Below are 10,212 nucleotides of genomic sequence, written 5' to 3'. Positions count from 1 at the left end.
ATACATTCTTACTGAGTTTACTTGAGAGCTTATGCCTCATCCTTGAACCTCACTGAAGTTGGAAAGTGATTACGGAGTAAAAATCAACCCTTAAAGCAACCAATGTTATCAGAATGAATTAGCAGGGCCTGCTGCTGAAGTGGATTTATTTTGCCTACTTTTAAGCTCCAATGTCATAGATCTCCCATGTTGCTTGAACCATCCTTGTATACACTTTACTTATGAACTTTTGAGCTACTGGAGAGTGCTGTCAGAGCGTAGTGCCAGTGAGATTTCCCTGGGCCTGTTCCAAACAAAAACAAACCTCAAAATTATATGAGTTATGTTGCTGAAAGTTGTATATTTTGCTGGCAGAGGGGACATTTAGGGTAAACAACCTGCTCTCAGGGACCTGTGTACCTTCATCACTGCATACTTTAAAGATCTGTGATAGATTTTTATAAGACACACAGGCTACAAAAGCAAATATATAGGGCTAAATGTTTTCCATCTGACTCAAGGAAGTGGCAGCACCCTCCAGGAGCAGACGAGGGAGTGAATTGTGATTCTTACACCCCCTTGCTCTGGATGTGGGTCGCTTATGTTACTTCACTGCTTGTCATGGAGCAGCTTGTTACTTCTTATGTGCCCAGCTAAGTACCCTGGCCAATGAGTGAGTGAGGCAGAACCAAAGCTCATGTCACTGCCTACTCTTCTCTTGCCTTGCATCCTTCCTTACCACCTGGACTCCGCCTTCTCTCCCCTCCTCACCCCTTCTGGAGCATATCCATCTCTGACACCTCCCTACCTTTTGGAGATTCGCTTCCTCCCAAAAGTCTCATCTTTCCCTCCATTGTTTCTCCTTCGTTCACTCATCGCCTTCTCTGGCTCTACGCTGTGGATTTTTAAAAGGTGTTTTAGTCATTGCATTGCTCAGTATTTCTGTGCTTTACTGACTTAGGAGCCTATGTCCCATTGACTTTCAGTTCAACATAGGCTCCTAAATTATGCGTTGAAATGCTGAGTGGAGCAACACCTAAAAGAATCTTTGCACAACTGTAGGCCTAAATGCCTCTAAGGTAATAAGGCGGCCAGATCCCCTGTTGCATCTTCAGAACAATGTCCTGAGAGGCCACGTATCTGGAGGATCCAGGATTAGGGTTGCTGCCTTCTAGCTGGGCAAAAACTAAGATCTCTTTATACCAGGGGTTCTCAAACTGGGGGTCAGGACCCCTCAGGGGGTCACAAGGTTATTTCATGGGGGGTCACGAGCTGTCAGCCTCTACCCCAAACCCCACTTTGCATCCAGCATTTATAGTGGTGCTAAATATATAAAAAGAAGTGTTTTTAATATATAAGGGGGTAGCACTCGAGGCTTGCTGTGTGAAAGGGGTCACCGGTACAAAAGTCTGAGAACCACTGCATGATACAAAGCCATGATCTTTTATACTGAAGCAATAAAGGAACCTTCCTACTAGTGATTGGTGAAGGACACGTGTGCGCTGCAATTTGGAGAAGGGCAAGTGAATTGGACCCTGTTTACCAGATGGTGAAGGAGAGGAAGTGTAAAAGGGACCAGGAGGAGAAAGTGAAGAATTGGCTCTGGGAACATAAAGGGTTACAGCACGGTGGGATCATGGTACACTGCAATCCTGTTCTGAGCTGTTCTTGATGTGGCCCTTTAGTGGCACATGACTGAAGAGATAAAAATGGGAAAGGGGAGGTTTGAGGAAAGAGGGAATAGTCAAGGAGAAGCAAGCCATTTTCATGGTCACTATTCTAACCTGATTATGCCTCTCTCATAGTTGCTGAGAAGAAAGATGGGGAGCAGTTGCACTCCTGGCTGAGACTGTAAAGATTTAAAAAATAATAGAAAAGCCAGTCTGAAGGAATTCAACCAGAAATTCCACACCTGGACCATTTATCATCATCCTCCAAGAACCAGAATCAACTCACTCTTTACGTCTTCCATTGTCTACCATAGTAATCAGATTGGCTCAGGGAGAAAAACAAAAAGACATTGTGTATTGCTAACTGATTTTAAAAAAACAAAACAAAATGTTTTTCTAATCCTAAATTACATATTTTATTTTTCCACTTGGAAGGGTGATGTGGGATCAGGAGGAGTGTTATTTTCTTAGAAAATAAAATCAAAACATGAGAATTTGATGCTTACGAAAGTGAAATACTAGTAGCACAGGTTACAATCAGCCAGCACACGCAGGAGCTGTACAAGTTTTCCCACCAATATTACTTGCAGTATTAGAGAAGCACATAATGGTCCCAAAATTGGAACGTCATTGTGATAAGTACTATACAAAAAACATACAGTAGAACAACCTCTGCCACAGTCTAAACAGACAGGAGAAACAGGGTGGGAAGGGAAAGACACAAAGTGGAGTAACTTGCCCAATGTGACAACAGGTGTGTGGTAAATCCAGAAAAAGAACCAACATCTCCTGAATTAATTCCAGGCCAGGGCCTACTCACTAAACACTGCCCCTACTAATACACTTGTGTGAGCACTCCTGGACATTTCTTGAGCAGAGACTTTCATAGCTGCAAAGCTATAGAACCAAGACAAAATGTGAGCCAACTAATTTTCACCTGTGAGCATCAAGGTTGAATACTAGAACTCCTGAAGTGTATATTCAGCAGTTTTAATCAAGTATTTTAAAACATAAGCCCAAGGTAAGTATGTCCAGTGGTTTGTGATGGGATGTTAGATGGTATGGGATCTGAGTTACTACAGAGAATTCTTTCCTGGGTGTCTGGCTGGTGAGTCTTGCCCACATGCTCAGGGTTTAACGGATCACCATATTTGGGGTCGGAAAGGAATTTTCCTCCAAGGCATATTGGCAGAGGCCCTGGAGGTTTTTTCGCCTTCTTCTGCAGCATGGGGCACATGTCACTTGCTGGAGGATTCTCTGCAGCTTGAGGTCTTCAAACCACGATTTGAGGACTTCAATAACTCAGACATAGGCTAGGGTTTGTTATTGAAGTGAATGGGTGAGATTCTGTGGCCTGCATTGTGCAGGAGGTCAGACTAAATGATCATAGTGGTCCCTTCTGACCTTAACATCTATGAGGTCTGTGCCATTTTCTGTATTCCCCCAATCTTTTCAATTTAGTATAGTGCTACCCATTCTCACCACTGACTATGCACTTGGTGATGTTAGAGTGATCACTACAGGATTCTTTCAGCCACCATGACATCCAGAATCAAAGAAATCTGGATCAGAATACGACATATGAGGGGAAAGGTGACTGATAAACGCAGCTGATTCTCATATATAGGGCTTTTATATTGTGACTTCTGTTGCCCTAAGCATGAAGAAGGATGTAAGTATCTTTTCTGGCCCACGTTGATTGATTATTGTTCCTAAAAACTAGAAAATGAGAACGTGTTCATTTGTTTCCTTCATTTAAGTGGAAAATGTGCTTCTAAACCATGTTGCCTGTAATCAGTTATTACGTGTATATGTTAAAGTTTTTTTTAAAGTAATGAGAACCCCTCTCACTGTTCCCCCCAAAAATAGTTTATGACTATAGCTGGGATAACCTACTTCAAATGTCCTGCTTTGATGCATTAAACATAATTTCTTGCTCACTGTTTTCCATCATGACAAACAGCATCGTTATAGTTGACATTTACCTTATTCCACAGTATTTCTGTCATAAATTAAGAAAGAACCATTAGATCAGATGACATGACAGGGAAGAAGGCATCTAACTAACATGATAAATTATTTGTAGTGGTTTAAGATAATTCAATTTTGCCTGTAAAATACCTGAAATTAAAATAGAGAAGCTATTTTTCTCAGCTAAAGCTGGATTTCAGAGCTACTTTTCCACTTACCATCTACATTGTATAGACATCTCAAAAGGCCTGTAAAGGCCTCACAGCACAAACTGTTCCATTTTGTTTGGGGAAAAAAAGGAAAGAAAGATAGATATGAAAAGGTGTAAGATTCACTAGACAACATGCAGTTCTAAAGAAATTTTACCCATAACCACTTCCCCGTGCACCCCCACATTATCTTCTGATTATGACGTACTTTTCCTTCATGTCTACTTACTTAATTTGGAATTAACAGCAAGTAAATTTTGAAAAGAAAAATACTGCATTTTCTGTTTTACTAGGTTCAAGTTTAATCCACAATGACAAAGTCAAGCTGATATGTAATTATTTCTATTTGTGTGACTGTAAAATCTATTTTGATTAACCCTCTAGACTCTGCATCTGTACCATGCCCATCACACAAACATAATTCAAACTGGCTTCCAGGTTGCATGATTGTTATGGCTACCTGTATCATCCTTTAAACTCTTCCTGTTCACCCTCTTTAGTCTCCAGGTTATGTGTTTTTGTATTGTGTTAAAAATCACATAAAATTAAGTGGTAGATATACTTTAAAAGTGAGCAATGGAATAAAATCTTTCCTACCATCTGCATTCTGAGTGGAACATGGAGAACAATATTACCACAGGAGATGGTGGCATATTACCCCAATATATTATCCTTCCTGTTTCAGCCTCATGGTGTATTCTGTATGACAAAGTGGTAGCCTACACTTAAAATCCTTAACTTTACTAAGTACTGAAAGGACACAATCAACATTTTAATATCCCAGGAATTAATAAGAAGGTAACTTCAAAGGATCATTCCAAGAAAATCTCATTTTAAAATTCATGAAAGCAAACTATTGTCAATAAACTTGGTTCCAAGTCTTGTTACCCATAATTATAAGACATTTATCTGCAAAATGAGCTGCAGATCTCATCACTGTACAGCACTTACACTGGTCATTTGGCAATGGAAAAAGAAGGGGCTCGCTAAGAAAGCAAAAATGCATGCCAACACCTGTATCACATCGTGATAATAGCAAAACTTGAAAGCTTTGCGAGACCTGAGGCCAAAGGGCAAGTGCTTCTAAGCACCTGAAAAAGTACTATTCTTACACTCTTTAGACAACTTTTAAACAAAGTATAAGCTATTCTCTCAGACATAGGAAGTTGCCAGCAAATTATTCTTGTGATTAAGCATTTGTGTGAACACAATTACATGTTTGAATCTCAGTGGACATATTTCAGGGGCACAGTTCAGGCACCTCTTGAAATCTTTAATCCATTTGACCCTAAATGTCTTTGGCTCGTGTCTAACATTATAACAATTCTTTTCTACAGCATCTTTCATCTGAACATCAGAAAGTGCTTCAAGAACCCTGAGTTACGCCTCACTATACTTCTAAGAGGAGAGGTTAGTTATTCCCAATTGCCTCCCATTTGGTGTTTGAGGACTTTGAAGCACATTTAGGTCAAGGGAATAGATTCTGATCCCCTTAAATACATTAAGTAACACTTTACTCCTTGGATAATCACAGTGAAATAAAAGGGAGTTCTTGAGATGCTAAATACTGCTGAATGTGATAAGATATCAGAATACAGTCCCAAGTGACTATGACTTAGTACAATCTCAAAAACATATTCTATCCTTAACTATAGCAGAACACCTTAAGAAAAAATATTGTATTAAATCATATCAAAAATATTTGCAAACAGACAATGTCTTGACTGCAGTTGGAAAGCAGCAAATTGCCTCAGGATTTATTGTTTGTCAGGATTTTACACACACACAAACATGCCCCAAGTGCAATTTAATCACTAAAAGTCTGCAGGATCAGGGCCTACCACAGGTACCTAACTTTACGAATATGAGTAATCTCATTTAAGCTGAGAAATGGCTCATGAGCAGTAAGTACAGTGCATGAATATATTTTTGCGGGATGCAGCCCATCTATAGCATCCACTATTGCTATTAATTTTATATGAAGTCCCTGGTAGGACTTAATGGAGTCTTTTCCTTTTCAGGGTCAAAACTGACTGGGATGAGATTTTTTTTTTGTAATGGGGATCTTTTCGGGTAGAAGGGGCTTAAGGCTTAGAACAGGGTGTCAGCGTTGAGAGTTTTATTAGTTAGGAACTTCACAAACACACTGGGAAAAACATCTTTATCAGCTCTGGGCAAAACTCCTAGGCTCAGTTTAGTGTCATGCTTTTTACACTATGTGCCCTTGTTGCCAATAAGGCTAATGGAATTTTGGGCTGTATAAGTAGGGGCATTGCCAGCAGATCGAGGGATGTGATCATTCCCCTCTATTTAGCATTAGTGAGGCCTCATCTGGAGTACTGTGTCCAATTTTGGGCCCCACACTATAAAAAGGATGTGGAAAAATTGGAAAGAGTCCAGCGGAGGGCAACAAAAATGATTGGGGGGGTTGGAGCACATGACTTATGAGGAGAGGCTGAGGGAACTGGGATTGTTCAGTCTGCAGAAGAGAAGAAGGCAGGGGGATTTCATAGCTGCGTTCAACTACCTGAAAGGGCGTTCCAAAGAGGATGGATCTAGACTGTTCTCAGTGGTACCAGATGACAGAACAAGGAGTAATGGTCTCAAGTTGCAGTGGGGGAGGTTTAGCTTGGATATTAGGGAAAACTTTTTCACTAGAAGGGTGGTGAAGCACTAGAATGGGTTACCTAGGGAGGTGGTAGAATCTCCTCCCTTAGGAGTTTTTAAGGTCAGTCTTGACAAAGCCCTGGCTGGGATGATTTAGTTGGGGATTGGTCCTGCTTTGAGCAGAGGGCTGGACTAGATGACCTCCTGAGGTCCCTTCCAACCCTGATATTCTATGATTCTAATTAGAAAGAAGAATCTGATTTCAAGCTCTCTCTGAGAAGGAGGTGGCAGCTGTGCATTCACAAAGGAGGATGATCCTTATAAATGGCTACCAAAATTTGGATACAAAACTTTAGTCAGCTCATCCAACGCGTTACACATGTAGAGAAACAGTCAAGCAGCAGAAAAACAATGAATTTAAAAAAAAACCAATCAATTAAGGAACTAAAACAAGCCTAATTGAGTTTCTTTTTTTTTTTATCAAAGTATGTGTAAAATGAGTACTATTTCAATATCAAAATTTTAATAGAATGGATGTGAGAACTGGAATTATCCCAGCCCTACTAGAATCATATGTACCAGATAACACCTATTCTACACATTAGAAAAATGAGCTTTTTTTTTTTTCCCTTAAAAGTGGGATCTGGGAGGATGTATCAAAGAAATAGGAAAAATTTCAGAATCTAACTTAAAGAAAAAATCCCCCAGAAATAGAAGGACAATATAATATTTTTATTCCCTCCCACCCCAAATTGGGGACCGAGTACACAAGTATAAAGAATGGAGGTAGTCCGTTATTAAATTGGGAACACAATTCAGCACAATTAGTAAGTGCCTCTATTTGAACCAGTGAAAGTTGGAATCCAGTGTACTGTTAAAGACTATCTGTTGTGGGATGCCAAGTGTAAATCTATTGTTAAATCAGAGAGAAAGATAACTGTTTCTTGGAGACTCCAAAAGACAGTGTGTAAATTCCATTTCTGTTTCAGTAAAGGGAAGGATTTAATTAAATGCCATTGTGCATCCATAAAAAACTTTTGGGGATTGTGAATACTGACCATTTATCTTTCACTGAAAAGTATGCAACACACTAAGTATATCAGATTAGACAGTAGCATCTCTTTAAGCCCCTATCTTGCAAGTTCACCTAGCATGTGTATGGAATCCCACTGCCAAGTTATGGAGGCCCCCTGTGCATGGGAAGCTGCTTTTACCCACACAGATTTGATTTCAGTATTTGGGCCTTAGGCTGCTATCAAGCCCAAAAGAAAGGTAATTTTGTGTGTCATGTAAGCACCGAAAGGCTGCATAAGCCAACTGTATATCCAGATGAGTTTCCTGCTGGTTACCTAACATGAATTGTTAATAGGAGTTCTGAAAATGAGCACCCCATCTCTGAATAGTTATATCACAGAGAGAAACCCTGTCCCATTGTAATAACACCATATATGGAATCAGTGTACACTAAATAGAAGGTGTGCGCTATGGAAAAACTACAACTCAACAGGCTTCCACACAGCTCCTGTGCCAAATTTTCCCCGTTATTTACCAGGCACACATCCTGTCTATAAGTTTATAGATCACTCACAGACATCTAGTAGCTGAATAACATACTATATGTAGGCCTGGTTGGGAAGAAAAAAAAAAACAAAACCATTTTTACAAATCATCACCCAAAGAAACTAACACTTCCTTTCACAATGGGAAAAAAAGTCATGAAAAAGTGGTTGGAAAAATCCCTATCCCCTTTTTAACATTGCCTCCCATTTTTCTTGAGATTTTTCAAAAATGTTGATCAACAAGATTGAGAAAAAATGAAAAAATGCCACTAATTCTCCCTTCCCACCCCCAGTCAAAAACACCTTTGATTCAGTTTTCCACCCTCTGTAACTGAATAGTCACATTACACCCAAGCACCGCAGGTTAAAAGAAAAAAAAAAAGACGTCAGGCAGAAAGTGTAACTAGGGTACTTATGCAAGGAGACAACCAGGAGAACAAACCATGGAAGGGTGCTCTGTGGTAGCCAAGTTCCAGGAGATCCCCTCTTACAGTCCTTAGACTTTCAGAAGCCGAGTTTGCCCTTCCCGTACCAGAAGTAGTTAGAAGGCCCATCCCCCAAACCTGAAGAAATTCCCAGGCAGCCCCAAGAGACCAGTACTGCGCCCACGGACATCCTGTGCTCCAACACCAGCTCTAGCCCTAACACATCCCCGCCCCCCATTACAATGGCAGTGAGACTGTCGGTGGCTGCAGCTTCTTCTGGAACACTTGGGGGAATGCTCCATGAGAAACAAAATCTGGGGCTTTACAACTTATCTGGGTCATCTCCAAGGAGACGGGGAGTTAGGGGATAAAGCGCATCACCAAGCACGCCCCAGTCCACCTGTCAGGTATATCATTAACGCTGAGATCATGTGTGACTAAAACCGCACACTAGAAATCTTAAAAATGTGGAAAAGTACTTGCACTCAGAGTCTACTTGGAGTAGTCTTGAGGGAAGGAGAGAGAACAGTGTTATGGTAGTAGCTAATCTTCACCACCTACTGTGTAATAAGAAGGTGAACAGTACAGGGATGGTGCCCCCTGTGTACAGTTCTAGGATGATGTAGGCCATTCTGAGGCCATGTTTACAGATTCTAGAGCAATTAGCTGGAATATTCTTACTGTGTGTACACATGAGAAAAATAATGACCTTCTTCTATGAAGATACTGAAATTAGGTACTTTATTTCATTTGTGTTGAGTACAGTTGATTCAAAAAGCTCAAGTAAAAAAAATTAGTAATAGTAACAGAACAGAAGAGATTTCAGGCAAGTTATTTTATCTGGCTACTTATATGGTTTGGATACGAAGCCTCATGCAACCAAATTTTTTTGAAAAAAGCACTTTTCCAAAGCATGCATCTAGCAAAACTTAAGGTCAAAATCCTCCTATCTGGTCACAGTAATTTGCAAGATGACTAGGCTATCACTGAGGCAATTCTTGCATGTCTAGTTTTCCGGCAAACATTCATTTTTAAGATTTCTAGTGTGAAGTTTTAGACACATGATCTCAGCTTTAATATTAATATATATATTAATGAAGTTCCAGTCTTGTTTATGATGAAGAGTGTGGTATAAAACATGGTTGAAATAAGTAACAAACCTGTAATCTGAAAGAACAGTAGTGTTCTGAATTAGAGAGATCACCCTGTCAATTAGAGGTCATTACATGGTTTGTTCTTCCCTCCTCTCCCTATTTAAAAAAAAAAAAAAAAAGGTAAGAAAGGTCTTTTCCTCTAGATTTGTTTCTCTGCAAAGTCAGGTAAGGCTAGATTGGCTAAATTATTCCTAGAGGTCAGTTTGTCCCAACAGGAATATTGCTCCCCTGACACTTCTGAGATTCCACTTTCTGATGCTAATCCAATGTCCTAGAGACATTTTAGCAACTTGTCTGGATGAATCAAGTCATCTCCACAATATTTTGTTCATTTTCAGTCAGTCAATCTAATTTCTCAGTTGAACTTTTCATTAAATTTAAAGCTCCCAACATGTACCTTGAATTCTCAATATTTTAAGATTTTATCCTGGCATTAAAAAACAAACAACAACAAAAACCATTGGTTGGTAACTCTACCCAAATCTCATATAGGGATTGCTTAGTCTCAAAGTTGTGCATCTAGATTTGAACTCCACAGAATATTAATTCCATTTCTAATTGCTGGTTGTTAGATTTGTTAGTCAACATTTTAAATAAATAGCTATCCCATTAGATCATCTCCTCCTTAATAGCAAGTT

This window comes from Gopherus flavomarginatus, chromosome 3 (assembly GCF_025201925.1).
Source record: "Gopherus flavomarginatus isolate rGopFla2 chromosome 3, rGopFla2.mat.asm, whole genome shotgun sequence".
NCBI classification, from domain to species: Eukaryota; Metazoa; Chordata; order Testudines; family Testudinidae; genus Gopherus; species Gopherus flavomarginatus.
Note: the sequence above shows the minus strand (reverse complement) of the source record.